This window comes from Pseudonaja textilis, chromosome 4, assembly GCF_049901715.1.
Source record: "Pseudonaja textilis isolate UNSWEBS1 chromosome 4, rPseTex1.2, whole genome shotgun sequence".
In the NCBI taxonomy this organism is placed as follows: Eukaryota; Metazoa; Chordata; class Lepidosauria; order Squamata; family Elapidae; genus Pseudonaja; species Pseudonaja textilis.
This window is the reverse complement of record NC_141993.1, coordinates 13,487,933-13,514,866: the sequence shown is the minus strand read 5'-3', so window position 1 is coordinate 13,514,866 and position 26,934 is coordinate 13,487,933. Positions and strand designations below refer to the sequence as shown.

General features: G+C 42.5%; 1 protein-coding gene across 17 annotated transcripts in view; it reads right to left on the bottom strand.

The window, feature by feature from the left end:
• The window catches only part of CAMK2G (calcium/calmodulin dependent protein kinase II gamma), a 191,671-nt gene that overhangs the window by 157,292 nt on the left and 7,445 nt on the right, over positions 1-26,934 (bottom strand). Inside the window, exon 1 of one of the 17 annotated variants that reach the window (XM_087932286.1) lies at positions 25,576-25,597. The exons of the other annotated variants lie outside the window; for them this stretch is intronic. The gene's annotated coding sequence lies outside the window, so the exon portion shown is untranslated. Of the gene's footprint in view, positions 1-25,575; positions 25,598-26,934 lie in introns of those variants that run through there. 17 annotated transcript variants of the gene reach the window in all.

The window sequence follows — 26,934 nt, the reverse complement described above, 5'->3', positions numbered from 1 at the left end:
CTGTTCCCGAAAAGAGTTCACTGCCTATGAGGGACCTCATGTCAAGGTCCTGCTCGTCCCCAAAGAGGGAAGGGTCCCCGGGTTCTTGGGCCTCCATTCCCTCCATCTCCAAAGGTAAGGTTAAGTCCTCTTGGGGAGTTGCCTGACCATGCGAGGCCGCTGATCCTAGGGCCTCGGGGGCCGTGGGCCGAGGAGCCGGACCGGCCATCTGCTGCATCTGTTGCGCTACCCTTTGCCGGATGGCCAGCTCCATAGCCTGCATTAGGTTTTCGGGTATTTCCGCCATGGGGAGAGACTCCTCCGGGCGCAGTTCTACAGCAGTGGTGGGCAAGGTGACCTCAGGGGCCTGTCCAGGCTGTGGGGGAGAAGCAGAAGCAGGAGGGGAGGGGAGAGGAGGATGGGTGGAGGTTGATGGAACGGAAGGGTCCCGGGCACAGAGCTTGACTCCTGAGAGCGTCTGTCAATTTCCCTTCGAGGGCCCTGTGTCGCCTGAGGGCATCCCTTTGGGAAGCTTTGGATGGTTCCTGTGCCTGTTTGCGCAGGTGGTGGGATTTGGCCTTGGCCTTCAGAGAAGTGCCACGAGAGGTATTGTCGTCTGCCATCTGGAGAGGAGAGAAAAAAGGAAAAAATTTTCTGGTTAATGCGAGGCGGTTAACGGGTCTGGGTACAGCCTAAGCAGAGGCTGGAACTCCCAGTGCTCGTATTGCACCCCCTTTTTTGTCAAGGCCACAGAATTGTTCTGTAACGTGTTGGGAAGTAGGGCCTAGCCCGGGGGCCAATCAGCCAGAATAAACGCCAAGCTGTCCCTGCCGGGCGAACCGGGGAAGGGACATGGCAAGCAACTAACTCCTTAGTTGGGGGGGAGACTTAGGCAGGATTGCAAGGTATTTGAGCAGTCCCAGGATCTGCCCAGGAGTCAGGGAAACAATGCGGCCTACTGGTAGGCCTCTGATAAAAACCAATGACCCTGGGGCCGCAGGCAGAAGGGAATAATGTAAGCTGAAACCAGGTCTGGATGCGGCCTACGGGAGGCCGGGAATCCCAACGCACGTTCCACGCCCCCCTTTTAGTCAAAAAAATTTTTTTCTGTTTAAAATAGAGGTTTGGTACGAACCAGGGCCTAGCCCAGAGACCAATCAGCCAGAAAGGTGAACGCCAGGCAGCTACCCCTGCCGGACGGACCGGGGAAGGGGTGGGGGGGGGGCAGAGCTGCTACTTCGCCTGCTGGGGAAAAAGGCTGCAGGGCCAACGGGCCCTAGTTCTGCAGGAGGCCTGTTGGTAGAATGAAAGACAGGCTGAGACGAGGGAATCCCAGGCTGCCTAATAGTCAGTTAAGGCTGCGGCCTGTAAAAGGGCCTCTAGAAATGGCGGATGGCCATGCGGCCACTCCCAAGATGGCGGCCGTTCCAGGGCACACCCAAGATGGCGGACGCCACAGGGGGCCCAAGATGGAGGCCGCAAGTAACGGAGGCAGCCCCAGCGGCGGTAAACTCCCAGGGAAGATTAGAGCCTTTGGGAGAACCAGGGAAGCGTACCCTGGGCTAGAAGGCTTTCGCGGGGGAACGGCGGCTAAAGCGAGAGAGGCAGGCAGAAACGAAGCAGCCTCGCGCAGAGCGATTAGGCGGCAAACGAAGCGGGGGGGGAGCGCTCGAAGCGCTCGTTTTCTCCCCTTAAAGAAACGGCTCGGATATTAAAAACACTCCCTGGGGAGTTCAAACCTGAGTTCCTGCGCTGCCTGCCGGTGATCCACGTGAAAAGCGATGAGAGAAGAGGCCTAGAATGCTGAACGACCGGAGCAAGGGAAAAAACAGCCTGTTTGCCACGAGGCTGAGCAAAAAACTGGGGAGCGCCCGAGGACCACGTGACGGTGAGGGGGCGTTCCTCAATTTCAAGCTCAGCCTGGAAGAGCCGAGACTGGAGCTCCTCCCAACCTGGACGCTCGAGACAGCTCTATGGAAAACAGACCATCACTGGCAGCCTACAATGCTTGAGATGTACAGAAATTTTATGAATGAAGGCGAATATACATGTCCCAGGATAATGTTTCAGGATGCAATCTGGGCTGTTCACTGGGACCAGAGGTTTTGCCTTCTAAGCTTTCAGACTCGTACTGGAGCCCATCTTTTCTTAGAGAACTTCCCTGCACATGGGTTCAAGCACGAGTCCAACAGATCAGAAGGCAAAATCTCTGGTTCGGGTGACCGACCCAGATTGGATCCAGAAACTTTATGAAATAGTCTTGGTTTATCACTCCCTTACATGCAGCCCAAAGCTTAATACACAATTTCCTTCAGGTTGGTGCCTAGGCGAACCTATGGCACTCATGCTGGAAGTGGCACACAGAGCCATTTCTGCCGGCACGTGAGAGGTCGCCCGGAAGAACCCCACTGAGCATGAACCGCCGCCCAACAGCTGATTGTCCGGTATCTGGCACGCATGCGTGGGGGGCAGGGGTACATGGGAGACCCGCAGTGTGAGGGGATTGTGTGCGCATGCGCAGAGATGCACGGTGCATGCAGGGGGATCACATGTGCATACACACAAACACATGGCATGCAGGGGATCACGTGAGCATGCGCAGAGATGCGCAGCATGTGGGGGTCATAGTGGGGGGGCAGCACACATTGCCTTCTGGGTGCTGGCACGCGAGCATGCGAGCGCGAACACATGCACAATTTTTGGCACAGGAGCCCAAAAAGGTTAGTCACCACTGGCCTAGATTTCTGCCTAAATGCAGCCATGTACATTCTAGGCCTAGTGCTGTTCCTTAAATATGCATCCGATTCATTCAGTTATCCTGTAATTAAAATTTGGCAATGCCACTGAGGAGCAGCAACTGATTTTGTGAGCTGAATCTGGCCAATAGGTTGTCAGTTGACTGTTCCTGTTCTAGACAATTCTACCACAATATATTTGTAGCAGTAGCTTGCAAAGCTACTCAAACAGACACACCCTCAGTGACAGAAGGGATTATCTTTCCAGAAAGCTTCTGGTTTATCTTGGCTAAAATACATAGGGTCAAAGAGAAAAGAAAGAGAAAATTGTATACAGTCTCAAACATGCAAAGTCCATAAAGGTGCAGAGTTATGTTAAAGGTGTGAAAAGCACAGGTTCACTTGATAGAAGAGCATAAAGACTACGAAGGAGGCTTCTTACGTTCTAAAAATAAAGCAACCATTGGTAACACAACCTTTCCTCCCTCAGCAGAATGCCCAGGTCTTCCTCAGCCATCCTTCCAAAGAAATAATCAAAAGTGCTAGACTAGAACATAAAGAACAACAAGCACGCAATTCTAAGGTCGCTTTAAATTAAGCAAAGACTTTTCTAACTTCAGGACAAATTTCCCAGGGGTTAGAACTTCCCTATAAATATTAGCATAGGACTGATACCAATCAGTCATGCATGCCTATTCCGACAAGGATGATTGGCTGGGGAAGATAAATAACATTAAGGAACCTCTCCATGCCGAAGTCCAATTTAGAAAGCCAATCAGGATTTTGCCAAGAACGATAAACCGCAGACTGTATAAGGAACATGGCTAAGTTTTGTGACAGGCTTCGAATACCTCAAATACATTCATTCCTGCTCCATCAACACGACCACTTTCGATGACTTTAGGATTGTTGATCATAAATGACACGAGGCACGATCCTTCTGAAGAGGTATGATGAACTAATGACCCTGGATTACCAACTCCTCATATTCCCAACAACTGGCCCCGGTGCCTCCATGGCAACTTGATCCAAAGTAGGAGAGTGGGTGCTTCCCCTGCAAGTAGTTGAGCACATTCATTCTTCGCACGTTAAAAAATGATATCTCAACTCACTGGGAAGAGTCTCATACCTGCATCCCACCCCCTCACACACACATACAAGGACTTTGTTGCATCACAGGGATTAAAATCAACCAAGAAATCAAAAACCAGATCAAAACTTCAAGCACACAGATTTTACTTACTGTAGCCAGAAATCATTTTCTTCTGTCTTTGCCATATCCACAGTCTGGGTTTTCATTCCCAGAAAGGAACACTAAATGGATTATTTGGGAGAAGTGGGGAAAGAATGACCTGCTCCCTGCCGCCCCCCAAAGCAAGCAAGTAACAAGTCTAAAAAGAAAATTAATGCGAAATCACAATCTGACTGGAAACTGGCTTTACAATCCTCTCCAAAATCCAGGCGCTCAAGTTAAGGCCCCTGAGTAATACTGCAAGATATTCAGCCTATTCTGGATGGGTATGTGAAGTAGACTTCTTTTCTCACTCTTCATTTTCTCTAGCAATTAGAATCATTTTGACCTAATACCAAATTTGATCTCATTAACTGTAAAATGTTTAACTCTTTTGAAATATACTTCTGAGAAGCTTGGTAGCTGAATCCCTCCAGTACAACCATTTTAAAGGATTAGCAATGTAGTGGCTAACCTTTTGCGGCTCCTGTGCCAAAAATTGTGTAAGCTTGCGTGCTCACATACCAGCACCCAGAAGGCAATGCGTGTGCCCCTGCCCTCTGTTCATGCGTGCACAATCCCTCACCGCCGCCCTTACCTGCACTGCACCTCACAGCTGATTTTCAGCCACCACGAGGCCTTTTTTGGCCTCTGCAGGATGAATAATATAGGCCCATTTTGTCACTTCTGGTGTTTATAGGAAGTGACGAAACGGGCCTATTATTCATCCTGCAAAACCTGCAGAAGCTTTTTTTCCAGCCTCTGGGACATCGAAAAAGGCCTCAAACGGCCAAAAATCAGCTGTGAGGCGCACGCATGTGCAGTGAGGTAAGTTTGTCTGCAGCTTGTGTGCCAGCACAAATGGCTCTGCATGCCACCTGAGGCACGTGTGCCCTAGGTTCACCATCACGGCTTTAGGGGCTTTCGCATTGTGGCAGTGACATTCTCCTGATTATATCCAGCTATGAACAATACAGATAGCCCTCAATTTACAACAATCCATTTAGTGATAACTTCAAAGTTACAGCAGCGCTGAAAAAACTGGCTAATGACCGTTTCTCACACTTATAACCGTTGCAGTATCCCCATAGTCACATGATCAAAATTTGGACACTTGGCAACTGGCCCATATTTACGTTGGTTGCAGTGTTCTGGGTCATGTGATCCCCCTTCTCGGCGGTCTGACAAGCAAAGTTAATGGGGAAGCCAGACTTACTTAACAACTACAGTTATTCATTTAATGAATAACAACAGCAATTGCACTTAGCAATATCAATAACACTTATATAGCGCTTTGCAATGCTTTTATAGCACTTTCTGGCAGTTTAAAATGTGAGTCTATTGCCCCCAACAATCTGAGTCCTCATTTTATTGATCTGGGAAGGTGGAAGGTTGAGTCAACTTCAAGCCCATCAGGATCGAGCTCCAGGCTGTGGACAGAATTTGCCTCTGCAATAAATAGTGCATTCTAACAACTGCATACCAGGGCTGCTCAAATATGGCAAGAATGGTCATAAATGGGGCAAAACTCATTTAACAACTGCCTTGATTAGCAACAGAAATTTTGGATTCAAGTGTGGTTGTAAGTCGAGGACTACTGCATAGCCCAGGGAGCACATCCTAAACGTAGCCTCTTACAAGAGCAAACAGATGCTGGCACACATGGCCCAAGCCAGTTTAGAATAACTTAGCTCCTCACCCAGCGGATCTAACCATAATTTCCTTATCCTCTTTGTATTCTTAAAAAATAAACTTAACATATGGAGATGACACGTCATTACAAAGCAGCATTTTATACTTTTGGCTTTGACTCCATGTTACCGGACACTGACAAACCTAGGCAGTCAAATTTAAAACTAAAATAGGAGTGTAGACCCTGCTGGGAATTGGCCCCTTCAAATATAATGGTGGTACTGTTGTGAAGGCCAGTGACTCAACCATATCACAAGGCAGCTCTCAACATTATTCTTGGCTGCAAGTAGGTACCAACTTTAAAGAGATTCTGAACTTTGCATTTTCATATAACTGTGTTATCACCCAGATACAAATTCTGAATCAGAAAGATGTTCAAGCCATTGATACAGAAGTGTCTTCCATCATCTTTCCCACATAAGTTCTTTTAGAATACTGACCAGCTAGAGAGAAAAAACAGGAAACAAAGCTTACATTTCCTCTCCTATAATCAACTGTAAAGGCATCATTCTCTTATAACTGGTAAGGTTGTTTGTTGTTATGATTTCTTATGCTTGCATTTTGCATTATATTTGTCTTGCTAGACTTTCAAGAGAAACCCGAGAAGCCCTTTTGCCTTAAGCAGAATGAAAGAGGTTCTCAAGCATCACTTCACTTATGGACACATCCTGGAGCATTAAATAGCCGAAAACCTAGCAATGCAGGTTGGTCTTGCTTAACAACTATTCATTCAGTGACCATTCGAAGATATTTATGGGTGGTGCTCAGAATTCCCAGAGTTTCCCACAGCCACACCATCATTATTGGCGGCTTCTTTGCCAGCTCCCTGCAGGCAAAGTAAATGGGGAACATGGCGGGGGATTGCGAAAGGCAACCATGTGACATCCTTGCTTAACAACTTAACAACAGCAACCTATTAACATTACAAGCCACCTCATGGTAAGATGGGCAGCAAACTAATTGAATAAACAACAAACAAGGGATGCTGGAATTGCCATTGCTAAGCAGCACAATCACACGAGTCATGATTTTTGACTGTGTCCCCGCAGGAGCCGAGCAAACCGAGCCTGAGGGTGGGGTCAAACACATCATCAGTTTGGAGTCCTACGCCCCACCATAAAAGACCCCCCTCCAGTCCCCCTTGAAGTCTGTTGACTTGAGTGTTGGCAGTTCAGATTCTTGTGTATAGGTAGTATGAAATAAACTTGTAGTATTTTTGAACTCTATCCTGGTTCCTGACTTCTTGTCCTGACAGTCATTTAGTAACAGCAATTCTAGTCGCCATCATTAACTGAGGCTACCTGTACACAAGACGGATGCCCCAGAAATCGGGGCATCAACTGAGAAGCAAAGCACAAGATTAGACGGGGGACATTTTAGGAGTGGCTTTTTATGGTTTCTGAACTACTGGCCACAGCTGCCTAGTATCTTCCAGCCAGAACAGCTGGTACAGATGTGGGCATAAAGAGAACGGCTTTGGTTAAGGAGCCTCTTGTGCAAGGCATGAAAATACTTTCTCTTTTATGCAGGTTCCCCCTCTCCTTCCCTTCCCTTCTCTCCTGCTGCAACAGCGACCCTGCCACAATGCAAGCAAGGACAGGTCTTGGGCTGGCTCTGTCCTGATTTACAGAATTCCTCAGCTAACAGCTGCATTGCAGATGAACCATCTTAAAGTGGACACATCATGAAGCCAGCCAGAAGGCCACAGAGTTAGTCCTGATCGAGCCGGGCAGCTTGTGTTAGAATCCAATGGAGCAGTTCTGATCTCATTTACTCCACGATCACAAAGATACATAAACACAACTTGCCATTTCAGCTATGCTGCCTCTTTATGCAGAATAGCCTGTAAAGTAAGAACTTTAAGATCTCTCTATATTACTGTCTCTTTCATTTTCATTGAAATGTTTCAAATATTCACCTTGTATTTTCAGATAGGGCTCACAAAAACATAAATTAAGTCCATTTCTGATTTACAGAAACAGGCATACCCTAAATTAAAACCAAAACAAAAATGGACAATAAGTAATTCCTTATTTGAATGTTATCAATAGTAATTTAAATGAAGAAGCACAATCTTGTAATTAAGAACTAGATTTTGAATAAGAACAAGGAATGCACAATACTATACTGAAACTCCAAGTGACCATAGTTTTAAATAAAAGGTACTGTTAAAGACTGCACAATTCTAAATTGGGGGGGGGGGAGAGTACAAAAGGGGCAGAGCCCTTTTTATCATGCCTCCCTTCATAATGTACAGGAGAGTAAAGGTTTCCCAATGTATACTATACCACATTAACCAGATCCATGATGGCGAACATATGGCACGGGTGCCACAAGTGGCAAGCAGAGCCATTTGTGCTGGCACGCAAGCTGCAGGCAAACTTACCTAACTGTGTATGTGTGCGCCTCACAGCTGATTTTTTCGGTTGGTTTGAGGCCTTTTTTGGCCTCCCAGAGACTTGAAAAAAGCCGCTGCAGGCTTTGCAGGCCAAATACTAGGCCCGTTTCGTCACTTCCTGTAATGAAACAGGCCTATAATTCGCCCTGAAAAGTCTTGCAGAGGCTTTTTCCAAGCCTCTGGGAGGCTGAAAAAGGCCTCAAACAAGCCAAAAAATAAGCTGTGTGGAGCAGAGAGGGTAAGGGGGTGGGGATTGTGCATGCATGTGCAGGGGGTGTGGGGAGGGGGGCATGCATTGCATTCTGGGTGTTGGCACGTGAGTGTGTGCGCACTGGCGCACGCACAATTTTTGACACAGGAGCCCCAAAAGGTTAGCCACCACTGAACTAGATGATTACAGAAAAGAGAAATACACAGATACTTTTTATGTGAACCCCAAACTTTCACAATCTCCATGTTCTTGCATTTAGTTGCTCTGAATATCAACAAGCAATTAGCTCTTTACTCATGGTTGGAGATGCCATAAAGGTTGATGAAGATCCCTAAGGGGCCATAAAAACGGAACTATTGGGCCAACCACATCAACACAGTCCCAATAGAAAATAATATTTGAGACTTAGTAGTGCTTTATTAGTGGGCATTGGTGCTTTCTGAACTCGGTTGATTGGTTGCAGAAGTTTCATTATCCAGTTATCTTCAGATGTTACCTACTTGCGCAGTGAAATGTCTGCAAGAAAACAAGTTCAGAGAACATCTAAAACTCAGTACAATCTGCTGCTCCTTGAATTGGCTTCATCAGTAAAAAAGAAAAAAGGCAAAAAGCAATTGGTTTACCTGCCGGCTGATTAAATTTTATTCTTGTTTTCATTAATTTAGAATAAAGTACCCAGGATAATTTATGGAACAATAAAATGGCAATAAAAAAAATCTGCATCTGAAAATGCATGTCTCATAAAAGCAGGTCTTTCCACCTCCCCCTACCCCAAAAAACCCACTGATCAGTTCTCCCTCGAAGAATCTTGCAGGAAATCAGAAAACCCTTTGCCCCCCAAATGATGTGAACTATATTAGTGCCCCTTTGAATCTGGAAAGCAATATATATATATATATTGCTTCCTCCTTTTGCAGCTGCAATCTCACATTACTCTGAGAAGCACAGAGCCGGAGACAGAAGCCTGAAGATGATGAATGAGACTTCATCGAAACGTTGCCTAGATACTTCGAATCTTACGCGGGAGAAAACCCAAACAACCAAAGATCCACATATAAATACCCGCGAGAACCTCAGAAAACATATATATATATATATGAAACAGTACAAAGCAATGTATATTACTTCCCAGATACACTTTATATATGTATGTGTGTGTGTGTGTGTGTAGTTTTTTGTGTGTGTGTCCACGCGTGTGTGTGCACCTGGGAAGTAATATACACTGCTTTGTACTGTTTCATGAACTGTTTAGCTGAGCTGAGAAACCAGGACAGTTCCACAGTATAACAATCCAGGCCTAATTAGTCAGCCCTCTCTTCTGAAGACCAAATCTAAACACCAGAGAGTTTTGGAGAGATTTCCCTTATTCAATATTTGTCTTTATTTCTATTTTTATGGTTTTACTGTTATATTATTGTGGTGGTTTTCTTTTTAATCTTGCCCAATTGATGTTTTTAATCTGTATTTTATCTATGTAAGCCAAGAATCTTATGATTGCTAAGGTATAGAAAGATGTTTAATAAATAACTATTCCAAGATCAGAAAGTATCACATTAGCAAAACTTCTTCAGAGAGACAAGAAAGATTTGTTAACCGTGAGATGGCTGCTTACCTTTACAAATGATCATGACAACAGGAAAATGCAAAAGGAATTACGATATAAAGATCTAATAAGACTTAAATAAAGAATCACCACAAATCAATCTGTTGTGGTAAAGACTAAGCCACATAAAAAAGGAGGAATCTGTGACATGCACTTCCAATTCATTCTTGTGCTGATTTCTCCCAAATGGATCTACCATCTCTGGATCCTGAAGTCTGAAACCTGTCGTCGTCCCTTTCATGAGCCCCACTCCGCCTGACCAGCAGCCATGTTGGCTGGGGTTAGAGGTGAGCTGTAGCTGCAACACATCATATCTAGGAGAGTGCCAAGTTATTGTTAACATAAAGTGCCTACAACTGCCAGATGTTGTGTATTATAATAAGTCAACATTCAAGTGTAAATGCATATTTGGATTTTTCAGTAGAGACTGGTATGCAGCTGTCAAAGAGCTCATTACTTTATTTGCTCATCTGTTTTACGTTTCAAAGTTTGACTTCAGATACCATAAACTCCCTGCTGGGAACGCCAAACCACAACCTTTCCTAACAGTAAAGATAAAATTATTCAAGCGATTATTTCATGATCATTCCTTCTATGCTTCAAAAGAGGTGATCCTCGTCTCAAAGAATAGACGTTCTCATACGTACTCACAATAAAACTTTTTTACAAGGACTTATGAATGCACGGCTGCTAAAAAAATATTCTCCCTCATTGGAATGCATGCCCAGCTGGTTTAAACTGGTTTTGCGAACAAGCAGAACATTGTCATTTCAGCCTTGCAATGCTTCATATTATATTTAGTTGAGCTGAGAATTGAGATAATTCTACTGCTAATAAAATATGCACAACTAAGAAGTTATAAACAATGTAAAGTTAAACTACGTTGACTTCTGCATAGAAGGTATGAATTTTCTCTTGAGAATCAGAGGAAAGCAAGATAAAACTAATGATTCTTCCCACAGTAAATTAACTATTAATGTTAACTATTAATTTAATCTATTAGCAGAAAGAGGCTAGAAAGCAAGCACTGACAGCAAGAGACTATGAGTTCAAGTCCCACATTAGGCATGCAAGCCAGCTGGCTGACTTTGGTCCAGTCAATCCAACCCACACCACAGGGTTGTTTTTGTGGGGAAAATAGGAGCTGAAGATGTTTTATGTATTGTTCTCCAACTTCAGTTATTTGTAAAGTAATAAAGGCAGGATACAAATAAATAAATAATAATTTCTTTGTGTATACATTCATATGTATATACATCTTCTCAAGAGAGAGAGAGAGAGAGAGAGAAATGGGATTGTGCTTCGAACAGGACTCCTGTAGACCAGAATGCTGTAGATGCACTACTGCCCAGTGGCAAAATGCCTACTGTCTTTAAGGGCTCCTCATGTGGGACTGGTGCCATGGCAAGGCTAAGGTTTTTCCAAACCAGCTGTATTGGGTGTTGCAGCACGCACGATACAGCAGCCCGCTCCTCCCAAGGACAACAGAGTGAGCTGGATCATGGAATGATTTCCAATACCTCTCTGCTCTAGTATTTAATCAACTTTTGCCAGCAAAGCATTTGTGAGTTCCCAGGAGAACTACCATCACCTCCTGCCTTAGCCAAAGCACCTATAAAAAGAATCTGAGTACAACTATACAAATTGCATCCAAATGCACTAGCCCTTAACCTGTGAGTAGGCAACCACTGTGGAAGAAAGAGGACAGACTTAACAGTTTCTGTTCAGAAAAACATAATCAACCTTCTTACCAACTCTTGAAATTAACAAGTAACTTGTTCGTGGAAATCAGTGTTCTTCAAACATGGCAACGTTCATATGTGTGGACTCCAACTCCCAGAATTCCCAGGCACCGTGTTAGCTGGGGAATTCTGGGAGTTGAAATCCACATATCTGAAAGTTGCCAAGTTTGAAAAACACTGATGTAAATGAACTAATTCAGTTATTTATAATCTGAGCAGTGTGCAGAAATGGGTTATGCCTCTCAACGAAAGAAGAAAAGTTTTCAGTCTGACAACAACAAAAATGTAAAGAATCCTTAGTTCATAATTTTTCCTCTGCCCCTAATCCACTAAGTGGCCTAAAGTAAGATATTCTCTCAGCTTCAAACTTCCCTTTTAATTTATATAACCTGAATTATAGGATTGTTATAAACAAGATTCACAGATGGTGGGTGCTTTGAACATATTTAAAAATATAAACGTATTTTTGTTCATATTACACAGACAGGATGCACAGATAGCTTAAAGAGAAAATCCGAATTAAGCAGCAGCTGATGTCAGTAATATTTCCAAACCCTCTTAATTGTCCTCTTTTGGCGTCACGCAAGGCAAAAGGACACACAGGGAAATCAAGCTGACATAATTCTGCCTGTACACCACATTTTCTAACAGGGCCACTAAATGCAGAGTTCTGAGCTTTTTGGCTGGATGTTTTAAGACTTCTGAGGCCTCTCATTTTTCTTCTAAAGCAAGGATGGTAAAAATGGCAATGTACAAACACTTCTCCTCAAAGTAGTTGAAGAAGCTCCTCAACTGAGCAATAACCACTACAAGCACCTTAAATTTGAAATGTCTCAAGCTTAAAATGGTTTCAAATCAGGGGTGGGGTTCAAAAATCCCAGCAACCGGTTGGCGGCCCAGTTGCTGTGTGGGCGGGGCTAGGGTGGACGGAGCCTACAGGAACTTCCTGTTTCCAGCTTCTGGAGGGCCTCCAGAGCCTGGGTGGGGGGAGCCGTTTTTGCCCTCCCAAGGGTCCAGAGGCCTCCCCTGGGCCTCTGGGAGGGTGAAAACGGCCTCCCCCAGGCTCTGGAGGCCCTCCAGAAGCCGGAAACTGGCCCATTTCCGAATTTCTGGAAGGCCCGTTTTCCCCCTCCACACAGACCCTGCAATTACCTGCATCGTGTGAAGACTCCTGGGGGTGGGGGGTGGGGGGGCTGCCAATCGGTTGAAATACTGGTTTGGTGAACCAAACTTTAACATCCAGTTGTAACTTTAACATCCATTTCACCCGAACTGGTAGATTCCCACCCATGTTTCAAATGCAAAATGAACTGATTCAAACTTTTGGGATGTGTTTCAATCACTCTGAAAAGGTTCCAAAACAATCCAATTTTGAGTCCTGCTTTTTAAAGGCTAACATTTTTGTTAACCCAGATTCAGCACATTCTTTAAATTCAGCCTATCTGAAATGCACAATACAAGTATACCTGATAACTGTTGTTGATTATCTATGATGGAACTTGAATAGGAAGAATCTTCCTGGAGCATTTGGTAGCTTCTGATACCATTGGCATTTTCCTGGACTTGTATCACATCCCATTCACATCGGAAGCACCAAGAGGCTTCCACGTTGAAAGGATTAGCCAGTAATATCACTGTTGGGGGCTCTTTTCATTTCCCCATTAATGTGCCCACCAAGTGATATTTATCTACTGGAAATGCAGGCTTTCAAACTGCTAGGTTAGCAGGAGCTGGAGCAAAAGATGGGAGCTCACCCCATCCCATGGCAGCACTTGGGTCTCAACCCAGGGTGAGCAACCATGCTCCCTTTTGCTTCTTAGACTGCCTACTATGGGGTTGAAATCTCAGGGAAATGATGATTTAATAGCTGATCAGCTGCTGTAAGATTGTAATGCTGTAATGCCGTAATGTTATAATTAAGATGCAATGGTAGCCATGAATCACCAGGGTTATTTGACTGCTACCACTTTAAGAGGCTGTAATAGACTCTTAGAGACCTTATGAGGGCGTACCTCTCTCTCCATGTGTGCTTCTGTGGTGTTGCTGATTACTGATTGCTGTTCGTTCAAGATCTGTATCAAAGTACTTGTATGTATATATGCTTTTGTAGGGATAAAACTGTCAAGAGCGTTTGCAGCGTGACTGCTATTATGAGTCAACCCAGGAGCAAAACACAACACACAGAGACTTAGACGTTTAACAATGATTTATCTACAAGACAGTTATATAGAGAAATAAACGTGGAAGGCGAAATAACTTACAAGCAAGCACAACTTCTTCTTAACTCTTACATGGAGAACTCTGCAATGAATACCGGACACAAGGAAAGAGGATACTCCTTCTAATGGCTGCCATTATATAAACATCTCTTAAAGGGATCTTTAATTCCCAGTCTTAAAGAAAAATACCCATGCTATGCTGAATCAACTTCATTTCATCAGCCTAACATTGCATCAAACTTACAGCATCTGGCAGCTATTACTATTACTATTACTATTGCTCTTAAATCTTAATACCTCAACAAAAACCACTATATGCAAATACAGTACAAACCTGTGTGCTATATTTGCTCCTGGGTTGTCTCACCTAGTCACACTGTGTGCACTCTGACATGAAAAGTGGGAAAAGTACCCTTCTACCCTTCCTGAGTAGATGGACTCAGGCAGTCTGTATGAAGAAAGAAGGTGAGCCTTTTGGCACTTTAGTATGAAGTACCAGAGGGCTCGATTCTATCCTCTACTATTTGACATTTACATGAAGCTGTGGGGGAAAACTATGACTATTTGGGGTACAGTTATCCTCAGTATGCAGATGGTGCTCAATTATACATTGCCACCCAAGACCAAACAGAAAATGCAGTGAAACCCTTTGTGTCTGGAGGTTGCAAGGGTCTAGTTGGGGAGAACTAAGACAGCCGAGGCCAAATGGAGCCAAATTCAAAACTCAGCTAACACCAGGAGAACATCAACTTTAATTCTCAATGAGGCTCTACTCCCCCAAAAGGAGATGGTGAGCAACATGGAGGTCCTCCTGGACTCTCATCTCCTGCTGGAATAGTAATAAGAAAACTGTAGCCCAAAGGAATGGCAGGTATGGTTGGGACTGGAGGGGCTGGCAATTCACACTCTCAACACTTTCTGGAGTTCTGTAATTCACTCTACATTGTTCTTGAGCATAATCTGGAATAACCTGTGCAGTAACATCAGCAATGGGATACTTACCACAGAAGACCAGTATTGTGAAAAGCACTCCGTTTGCAGTTTCCAGATGCAATTCATAGCACTAATTATATAGTCTATGTCATTTTGGACCCCTGTTATCTGCAAGACTGCTTACTCAAAAAAGAATCTGCTCAATGGGTCCTGCACAGAGCAAGAGGGGAACTGGAAGAGAGCCTCCTTGGCAGGAGAACTCCTCCTCTAGAATGTCTTTCTACCAGAAACAAGATCTACACCTTCATTCTTGCTATTTAGGTGGTTTCTGCAGATCTAGCTAAGTAGTGAATAGTGAGATGGTCCTGGGATAAATGAAGGTGAATTGGTAAATACTATAAATTTGTTTTGGTATATAATTTGATTATATTTTAACGCTGTATTGTTTGCTTATAATCCCACCAAAAATCAACTAATTGAAACTGCATAAAATCACTTGCAATCCATCAATCTTACATTTGGCATGAACTCTGCCAACCATACATGGTGGTTGGTCCTCAAAGAAGTAAGTCCTATAGTCAAAGGACCTAGGTACTGTATGTTTAGCCTATAGAAAAGATGCCATGGTAGTCCTCAAGCATCAGAAGCAATGGTGGTATTCTCCCGGTTCGGCCTGCTTCTGGTGTACCTGTAGTGCTGAAGATCAGCTGGCAGAGAACCAGTTCACTCCGAGTCTCTCCAATGCTCTGCAGTTGGGCCCACCCACCTGCCCCTGCTCCTAGGTCCTTTTTAACCTCTCAGCTGTTTGGCACAGCAGAGTGGATTCCTGTGCTAAACAGCTGAGAGGCACAGTAGCTTAGTTTTTACTGTTTTAAGGCATGTGCCAAGCACATGGTTGGCATGCGTGTGCACGAGTCATGCATATGCGTGAGTCGCACGACCACCCCTGCAGCCACACCCACCAAGCCACATCCACAGAAACAGTGGTGGGAATTTTTGAATCCCACTACTGATCAGAAGGAACACAAAAAGAGTGAGCTTACTTTCCCAGGGGACAAGATCTGTGGCTTCAAATTACAAGGAGGTCCAGATTAGACATCACAAACCTCCTAACTTTAATTCTCCTTGCTAGGATTAAGGCCTCCTGGGAAGAGATGTGTGGTTAGGTTCTGAGGATGGTTAATTCCTCTTTAATAGAAGGGGTAGTTCTGCTGCCTCTTAAGCACAGGAATGGGACATTTTCCCATAGGCAATTTGCTGCGGCCAACTTGCCACAGCCAACTCAACATGGCCAACTTGCCCCAGGACAATTTAATAATTATATTTAGATAAAAATATTTTTAATTTTTCCCATTCATATTTTGTTCCATCCCTCCTTTTGCATCCTTTCTTTAATGATTCTATTCCGCAATTTCTTTGACATTAGTGTAACTCTTGTCCTGCAGCGAGTTGCCCTGTTGTGAAATGGCCATGGCGAGTTTTCCTGCAGTGAGTTGGTCATGGTGAGTTGACCGTGGCAAATTGTCATAGACCCCTTAAGACCCCTTAAGCAGGCAGTGATTCATCCCCTCCTCAAGAGACATCACTAGACCACATCATTTTAGATAATTTTTGATCACTTCCTAGGTTGCATTGCAACTTCAGAGGACTTTGGGAAAAAAGGATTATCTTAGTCTCCGTTCAGAGACCAAGATAGCACTGATCTTAGCACTCTTGGATAACTTGTGGCAGGAATACCTCTTCTTCACTTCTCAATAGCTTTCGGTATCATCAATTGGGGTGCCTTCTTGACCTACTCCAAGAGTTGTGAGTGGACAGCATGATGTTGTGCTGGTTTTCCTTCTTCCTCCAGAGTTTGTTCCAGTCAATGTTGAGAGAGGGGAGAGATCCAGCTAGGGACTCCTCGTTTATGGAGTTCCTCGGGGTTTGGTAATCTCTCCCCACCTATTTAACATCTACATGAAGCCACTGGATGAGATCATCCAACAGTTTGGAGTGAGCTACATTCAATATGTGATGGTATCTGAGTGATGCCATGAAGGTTTCATCTAAGTGCCTGGAAGCTGTGGCAGCCTGGATGGGTGCAACAAGCCCCTTCACAACTCAAGGAAGACTCAGGGGCTCTGGGGTTTTTGAACCTTCTGGGTTCTTCTATCTTTGGTTCTGGATGGGATGGTATTGCCCCAGACAGACCGGATATGCAACCTGGGGCCCTCCTGCACTCGCAGGTCCTGCTCAAAACACAGGTGGCAGCCAGGGCTAGGAGGGTTTTATCACAGTTTAGGGATATGCATCAGTTGTTGGGGCACTGCTCACAGTCACTCCTGTCCTTGTGACCTCCAGTCCAGACTGCTACAATACACCTCCTGTGGTGCTGTACTTGGGGAGTATTTGGAAGCTTCAACTGATGCAAAATGCAACAGCACAGGCACTTTGTTACTGATGCCAATTATGCAGCTCTTATGACACCACTGTGTTTTGAGCTACACTGACTTCTGGTGTGCTTCAAGCTGCAATTCAAGATGCTGGCCGTCACCTTTAAAGCCTTTTATGGCTTATACTAGGTAAATTATAGGATCTTCTCACTCCAACTGTTTCTACCTATCCTATCCAATCTGTCTGGAAGGGCATATTTTGGGAGCTAAGGAGTGTTGGCTGATAGGGCTCAGAGGGAGAGCCATGTCTACCTTAGCGCCCACCCTTTAAAGCATCATTTCCCCTCAGGTTGGATAGGCCTGGCCCTGTTGGCTTTCCATAAGGCCTTAAAAACCTGACGTTGTGCTGAGGACCCAGGCATCGGTTAGAGCCCATCTCCTGCGGTAGTTTAGATTGTGCCTTGCTGCTATTCTTGTTTTACTCTTGTTTTGTATCATTTATTCTGTGCTATTTGCTTTACTGTAAGCTGCTTAGAGTTACATAAAAGCAAGATGAGCAGCCATATAAATCAAGTAAATAAAAATTATTTTAAGTTGTCAGGCAATGGAACAGGCTACCACATAAAGTCTTGAATTCTCCTTTGTTATTTTCAGAAGGAGGCTGGACAATTGTCTGTCAGAAATGTTTTAACGAATACTGCCAAGAGGCTGGAATAGATGACCTCTAAGACCCCTACCAATTCTGTCGTTGCTTTCATTTGCTTAAATATGCTAAAAATGGAATAGGGGCTAAGGTATGATGATTAGAGAAGGGCCTGGCATTTGTCATCTTGTGGCCTTAGAATATTTTCTGGAAGTTTTCATGATGTGCTACAAACCAAAATAACACTCTATAGGACCAAAAATGTAGTTGTATTCTCCACACACTCCCTCCCTCCGTCTCAAGGCAATCTGCAGTGTGTGGCTCCAGTGGGTGGCTCAAGAACTTAACATCCTTCAGAGGCCCTTGCGTGGCCACTTCACAACATGGTTGCCATGGGAGATCAGTCTAGCCACAAAATGTCTGCCGTAACTGGCATGGCCAGTCACACACACACACAAAAAAAAAATGGAATGGCACATTTCCAAACAAAGCACTGAGGCATAGCTCCCCTCTATTTTTATTTCCTTGAGGGGAGGGTAGAGTTTACTCAGAAATAAAGATGATCTAAAAGCTTGTCAGTTTTTACTGAAAGAATCTAAACATGTCAGCTGGAGAAAAGGAACTTGGAAGTACCAAGAAAAGTGACTACAGGTCCAAGAATGCCCATCATCCTCAGCACCTAGGATTATGTTCCCATTAAATCTCACAGAAGCAAACAATTATTTGCATTACATTTATTGATGAGAGTTGGGGAAAAAAGAAGACGAATACTGGATCTACATCCAGATCAGACCAAATTTAACTGCAGCTCAAAAACCACCACAGCAAAAAAACTTATAAAAGCAAGACCTGAACATTCACTCCATGAAACTATTGCAGACCAACTGCTGAGTATAATGATGTTGGAATAATAGACATTTCTCAGTAGGATAATCTATTTGTTCCGGGAGGGACAAAACATCAGGAGTCCAATAGTATCTTTTCTGAATAACAAGTGTGCTAAAAGACATACGTTTTTGTGAGCTGTAGCTCACTTCGCTGGATGCACATAGCAAGCAGCAGCTTCATCAGACAAAGCTCATGAAAGCTTCAGTCTTTGAATAAATTTTGTTAGCAGCAAAAGTTGCTATGCAATTGTACAGGGTGTCACTTGAGAAGAACATTGTTGAATTTAAATTCAACTGGTGTCTAGCAGGGGCATTGTTACCCATGTGAAAGGCATCAGTCCTCCTCAGCCAAAAAGGCCACCAGAAATGTAGAAGTTAACTTACAGAACTCCTGGTCATGCCAGCTTTCCCTACAGATCCCATGGCCGGAAGTCCACACTGTGCATCAGATTTGTGCTGAGTAAGACTGTTTAATCCAAGCATACATCAAAGAGGCTGATTTTCTGGCTTTAATGTCAGCCATTTTTGCAAAGTACATCAGTTCACTGGTCGGCATCCACCCAAGATTTTAGATTCCTTATATAATGCAGCAGTTATGGCATTAAGAGTTTTCACAAGAATAGAAAAAGACTCTTCTGTGCTAGAGTGAATCCTCATGTAATTTAGCCACAAATTTAACTCAATCCAAGACTCCCTTCAAGAAATTTCCTGAAAACAAGGTCTACAGTCACATTAGTATGAATAAGAACACATATGTTATGCTTTTTCTGAAATCAGATAACAAATATGCTGCTACAATTAACAATGTTCTCTATCTAAAATAGTATAGGTTCTCCTGCTTGAGCAGGGGGCTGGACTAGAAGACCTCCAAAGTCCCTTTCAGCTCATTCATTCTATTCTATTTTCTATTGTTTCCATTTCTCGGGAATATTATGTATTTTGGGGCTTAAATGTATACATAATATATGTATTTGAACTGAATTTCTAAAAACAATGCCATTTTAAAACCATTTAATATAAATAGAAGTTGTACAAATCCATTATGTATATTATGAGGCAATTCATCCGCAGAAATGAAAGCTCTTTTCCCTATAGAAAAAGATACTAGCTGCATAATTCTAATGCATATCCGAACTGCATCAGTGAATTTATAAATGAGACAAGGTTTCAACTAGAAGGGTCTAAACTCAAATTATGGCCTTTTTCACTGTGCATTTTTCTTTCACTTTATCAAACACTGACAACCATCTTCTAATTGGCAAGACACGTGCCTACTATTTCAATGTTTTCTGGAAAAATTTAACCAGATACTAAATAACTAGCTTTCTAATGGTTGCTAGTCCAGAAAGGCATCACATTTAGGAAATCTAGGAAAGTGTGCTAATGTTGCAGATATATCCAGATTTCTTCACAAATGAAGACATTTGAGCCCAATTTCAGTTATCAGATAAGTGAATTGGGATTTTTTTTCCAAATTATATTCTGGGATTCCACAAAAAAATGGTTAGGCTTTCATGATAAACTAAAGGAGGAATATATCAGTTGAACACAACCAATTTTATTTATTTTTATTTATTTATTTTGTCAAACAATTATTAGATAACAGGTATAAGTATAAACATGGTTATAAATATATGAAATAGAAAAAGAAACAATAGGACAGGGACAGTAGGCACGTTTTGGTGCGCTTATGCACGCTCCCTACAGACCTCTTAGGAAAGGGGGTGAGGTCAATAGTAGAGAATCTAATGTTGAAGATTTGGGGGTTTGGGGAAGAAACCACAGAGTCAGATAGAGCATTCCAGACATTGACCACTCTGTTGCTGAAGTCGTATTTCCTGCAATCAAGTTTGGTGTGATTTATCTTGAGTTTGTATCTATTTAGTGCTCTTGTATATTGTTTTGGTTGAAGCTGAAGTATTCATTGATAGGTAGGACATTGTAATATATAATTTTATATACTATACTTAGATTGAACCGAAGGCGGCGTGGTTCTAGGTTGTCTAGGTCTAAAATTTCAAGTCTGGTGGCATAAGGTATTCTGCTACGAGTAGAGGAGTGGAGGATTCTTCTCATAAAATATTTCTGGACTTTCTCAATTGTATTAATATCAGATATGTAATGCGGGTTCCAGACTGATGAGCTGTATTCAAGTATTGGTCTAGCAAATGTTTTATATGCTCTAGTTAGTAGAGTGATATTACTGGAGAAAAAGCTACGCAGGATTAGGTTAACAACTCTTAATGACTTTTTGGCTATGTAGTTACAGTGGGCTCTAGCACTTAGATCATTTGAGATGAGTACTCCAAGGTCCTTGACAGAGTTTGGATCCTCAACAAGGTCTTAACTATTTAGCTTGTATTTTATTTTTTGATTTTTTTTGCCAATATGTAAGATAAAGCATTTATTTGTTGATTTGATTTATTTATTTTTTGGTCATCTTTCCATTTATTTATTTATTTGTCATCTTTCCATTTCAGACTCTCGGTGCCAACTTTTTACTGCTATAATAATGTATATGCTAGTGGTACAAAGTTGGGAGGAGACAGTAGGATGGGCCATTTCCAATGATGCCTTCATGAAAAAGACATCTGGACATATTATTAAGCAATTGATAGCCACCACAAAAATGGAGCAGAGAGAAACAGGACTTTAAATACAAATACCTTCAGACTAATCATTACCAAATGAGTTTATGAAGAAAAAGCCTTGAATATGCCTCATGTTAGCGATGCTATGTTTGGGAAAATCAAGATGTTCTCTCCACAAGTTGAAAAACTATTCTTTGTCTGCTACAGAAGGTCCTATTTTTTTCCCCCAAGCCCACTGGGCTATACTCGAAGCAGCTTCCGCAAAGTACACAATTGAAGTCGGGAATTGCTGTTTCAAACAAGTATGGCAGTTTCCTGTGGGGGGGGATGCACATCTGGAACAGCTGTGGATCACGCTGAAAATTGCTTGGAATTTTGTACTTGGGAGTTATTCCTATATAATTTTGTATTACTAGAGCTTTGCTTCTTGACTGGGAATTCTGGGAAACTAACAGATAATTCAGTATAAAAAAGTTTAAAACGTGATCCCAAACCTGAAATTTGAGAGCCACTTTGGTTTAGTGCTTAGGGCGCAGGAGTTCTAGTCCCACTTTAAGCACAAAGCCAACTCAGTGATCTTGGGCCAGATTCTTTTTCTCAGCCCTAGGAAGGAGGCAATGGCAAACCACTCCTGAAAAACCTTGCCAGGAAAACTCCAGGGACTTATCCAGGAAGCATCTAAGAATTGGACACAAGCAAAAGAGAAAAAGAAAACCTGTCTAACAAAAGCATATTACCAAATATTATTACTTGAATATCATTGCTCAGCTGTTTCTATATTTGTTTTGTTATTCAAAAAAGTTTTAACAGACTACTACTTGTCAATCCAGCCCTTTTAAACCCCAATATTATGTCTGCATCAATTTCAACACTTGAAGATGAACCACAAATTACTTTCAGTACAAAGACTTGTGATAGTTAGCTCTACAGCTAATTTGTACATTAAATCAAAACAATCCAGTTGGAGATTCAAAAACCATCTGCTGACTTTCCAAGTTAAATTTGATTCCTTCTACTCAGTTACCCATTTCCTGAAGCTCCTTTGCCCATCTGCACTCAAATATTATTTGGTCTTACTGTATTTAATCATTTTGCTCACTTTCACATACTTGGTTTTTTTTTCCTTTAGCCAATTTCAAATCAACACCTTAACTCTAATTTTCATTCCTGACTACACTGCCTTGTAACTGTGCCTGAAATCTAAAGCTTCACAGTGCAGTACTCTTAGGGAACATGGGAGGAAGCAATTTGATTAGGTAGCAGAAATACTCCATACCTCACTTAAACATAGTTTTCAAAGCAAGACTGGTCAACCCACATTACACTCGCCGCACTCCAATTTGGGCAACATGATGCCAGTATTGATACTGGTCTGTTTTGAGGTGGTTTTTCAGGGTGAAGACCTGATACAAGCATTTTGCCTAACTCTCATCCATATCTTCAAAAACTAAGCTTAGAAACTACCAGGGTACTCCGAACTCTCTATGGAGACTCTCAATCACCCAATCATGGTTTTCCCAAAGGCAATTTTCTAAAAGACAACTAGACTTTGTTTTTTTCTTTGAAAACATTTCACTTTTCTTCTGAAGCTTATTGTATGAGAAGTGAAACATTTTCAAAGTAAAAAAAACAAGGAAGTCCAGTTCTCTTTTGGAATTTGGGTCCAAAAACAACTTTGGGTCCTACCATGTCCCTCCCACTGATATCACAATGAATGAGTTCCAGCATCTCCTTCAGAAGGATGATCAGTAGTTCCAATCCCACAAATGCTCCCCAGTCCTGTAAACTGAAGAACCACAACACCTGTCATTTTATCAAGCCAAATTAGACCCTAATGAGGAAGTAAGGCAGTTGCTAAAAGATCCAACTGTATCAGCGCCATTCCTGGACCTACAGTAGCTCTTTTTTAAGCCCAAGAATGGGGGAGGGGAAAGAGATCATTATCTCACCTTTCTCCATGTACTTTTTCCTTTCTGGATTATCTCTTTTGTTTGTAAGTTTGCAACACACAATGCATTTTTCATTGATTATACATAAGCCACTTGGGGAGCTTTTGTTTGAAGGGCAGGATAAAAATCCTATAAATGAATTAGATTTATTTGGTTGGGTGATATGGGGTCATTCACGTCATTCCATCACAATTTACTCCGGAGCTCCCTTATCCAATGCAACTGGCTGCAGAGAAAGGGAAAAGGGGAGAAAGGACTTTCTTGACTGTTTAGTGAGACATAAACATTACAGCAAGTCACAACCTTAATGCAAATTAGTCTCTCAATGGCCCATATTTAATTACATGAAGAACAGGATGCTTAATTGCAACATGACCAAGCAAGGAAATAGTGCTTCCAGGCTTAAGGCTGAGAATCACTATTAAAAGAGATTCTCTTCCAGGCAAAAAACAAAACAAAACAAAAGAAAGAAAAAGAAAATGGAACAGCTTGAACACCCAGTAAAAGAATGAAAGCATTCTTGATGCCATTAACTTTCAACTGGAATAACATCTCGTTGCTTCCAACACCATCTCTGCTGAGCTAGAAGTGCTCAACCATTTGGCCAGTGTAGGTAATCCTCAACCTACAACCACATTTGAGCCCAAAATTTCTGTTGTTAAGTGAGATAGTTGTTCAGTGAGTTTTGCCCCATTTTACAACCATTCTTGGTTGTAAATTCTGTGAATCACTACAGTTGTTAAATTAGTAACACGGTTGTTAAGTGAATCTAACTTCCTCATAGAATAATGTCAGATGATCCATTCAAAATCCAAGACACTCTTAGACTCCATTATTATGAAGAAAAGAAACTTTTACTGGAAATCAAGTGATAGCATCAAAAGAATTCTAGATCTGAGGATTTACACTTGAAAAGCACATATACAAAGTGATTGCAACGTCATAAATCACCCACAATAGTTCAAACGGTCCATCCAATCAAAGATGTGTATAATGTCATGTGGAGCATCTTCAGGTGGTGATGCAGGCATCTGGCTGTTGACCTTGGCCTACTTTGATAAAGAGCTGCAGTTGCGCAGTAAGCAAGCAAATAAGCATAAACCATAAAGTTTTCCCCAAGTTGTACAATTCATTCTATAGCACATTTCCCACTCCCACAAAGCCGAACTATTTCACCCTCCCCCCGTTACTATGGCAGCTGAAAGATGCGAGAGAAAGGAAAGGAGTCTTGAAGGCTGACATTTTGCTTGTCAGAAGGTCGCAAAAGTCATAAATACGAGTCAGTTGCCAAGTCTCCAAATTTTGATCACATGACCATGGATGCTGCAACAGTTGTAAGTGTGAAAAAAAACCAGTCATAAATCACTTTTTTCAGTGCCGCTGTAACTTCTAATGGTCTTTAAACAAATACAGTAGTTGTTTAATCCACGACTACCTATATTTAGCCAGAGTCTTGACTTACATTGCTACTCCAGAGCCCTGCAAAAACTGAACACCTCTCAGGCCACCCATAGCAATACCTAACCATTACATCCTCTGCCAGATTCCACTCTTTTATTTTTAACCAGTTCTTTTTACCTACAGAAATTCAAATGGTTCCTCTCGCTCTACTGTTCTAGTTTACTCTGTTCCTATTTGCCCTCTTCTGGGCACCAGACATCATCAGTGTTATATAACAAGAATGGAGGAGACAAATGTGTGTGGGGTTGTTTTTTTTTGCCTATTTTGCTGGCCTAAATATGGGAAAGGAAGCAGAAGCTTGGCTGGAGGGATAAGAGCAGGCCACACTTATTCCTCACTCCCAAAATGGGTAAAAACTGCATCACTGTTCAGAAATTTCAGCAGCTTGGTTTCAGCCAAATTTGGGAATGGGAATGGATGGAAGGGCATCTTCCCTCCCGAAGGCCTCGTTAGCATTATTTCGGAGGGGAAAAATATACCATTTAACTTCAATTTTAGCAGAACATTATCTTGGCATGGCAGATGGGCAGTCAGGTGTGGCCTGTGGCCCAGGGATGGCCTCTGTTCCTTGCTAGGCTTGAGGAAAAGGATTCAGCATATTTTATTTTATCCACTCTGAAAATATTCTATTAATACTTTTTACAGAAAGAGGTGGCTCTCAAAGAGAGCAAAGGAAACCCATGTGACTTCAGCACAGATATCATGAAGGGAAAAGCTATAACAGCAGACAAACATTTCAGTTTAATAGCCTGCGCTTCTCTCCCTAAAGTGTTGCCAGAAACAAATCCAATGCCTCTTTTCCAGTTACTAAATCAATTCTGGACTAAAGTCACAGCCATGACAGCTACTATTCTAAATCCACGTCAAGGTTTAGCAGTGTGTTAAACCTTTACAATGCAATATCTGCATCCAAGTCAAGAGCCTACCTCGTGTGTTGCAGGCAGAGTAAGACGGATTCAAGAGACGAGGAAGGAAAGAAGGCTGCAGAGGAAGCACGGGGCAGGAGACAAGGCTTTCCACTAATCCACCGCCTTCCTTACTAGAATAGATTGCAGTTCTTCAGCCTTGCTTCTACTAACCTCAAGCTAGTGAGAGCACCAAACAGGACGATTACAACAGCCACCCTGGTAATGAAGCAAACGTTCACTTCTGTTTTCAATGTCTCTGTCAGCATCAAGAATCTTGGCTCCCACAGAAGTATGTACTAAGAAATGTAAGCTGCCCCACTCTAAACCAGTTTTATTTCGCAGATAAGAGGGCCAACACACGTTAAAGGAAAGGACGTAAGCGTATACTAGAGCATGTGACTCAAGAGAGTACCGAAATAGTAAAAAAGCTGGTATTTAAAGGAAGCAGTAACGATCAGGGCCAAATAGTACTTGCTAGAGGAAACACTGCACCACAGGCTTTTCTTACAAGCAGCCTGGATTTGTAAAGAAAGAGATGGGGTGGCGAGATCTCACTGCCACTTTGCAGCTGGCGTTACTGTGGCTCCAGTGCTTTCTGGGCCGAGTATTTAGTCATAGTCTTGACTCTCATTGCTGCTCTGAAGCACCAGAGAAACTAAACACCTCTTAGGTCACCCGGAGCTATATCTGATCCTACACCCTCTGCCAGATTCCTTTTTCCAGCAGAGGTTCTTTATATACGGAGACCCAAAGGGTTCCTCTTGGTATTTTCTGACTTTACGTATTTTCCTACTTTGCTATTCTATTCAATATTACATATTATATTATATACTCAGGACTCCACCCTTCACGGTTCTCAAAAATGCTGAAATGAATTAATCCACCATCTTTAGAACAAGCATGATCATTTATCACTGACATTTAGACAACCAAGCCCGAAATCAGCTAGAATAACTAACTACCTATGACTTCCTTGGCTAGTGATAACAACTCATGTTTTATTGCAGCTCAATAGTTGTCTGGGCCCTTAAATTCTTATTCCATGATTTAGATATCATGACAACTGACAGATTTTGTTTCTTGTAATTTTCACACCCTTATCACAATCTGCACAATCACTCTGTGTGTGTACTGTGGTTTATTTTGCCATCTCCACATAGTGGTGATTCACAAGGAACAGATTTGTATGGCAATCTTGTTGCATACAACATATGGTCAAAAGCAAAGCCCAACTTCAGACACATTTTCCCACACAACAGAGCAACCAGCAATCTGAGCCCAACAAGAGGAAAATGACAGCAGAACCAACAGCAATAGAAATTCATGTGATTTTCCTTACAGATGTGCAGTCGCGAGATCTGACCCATGGTTTTCCTG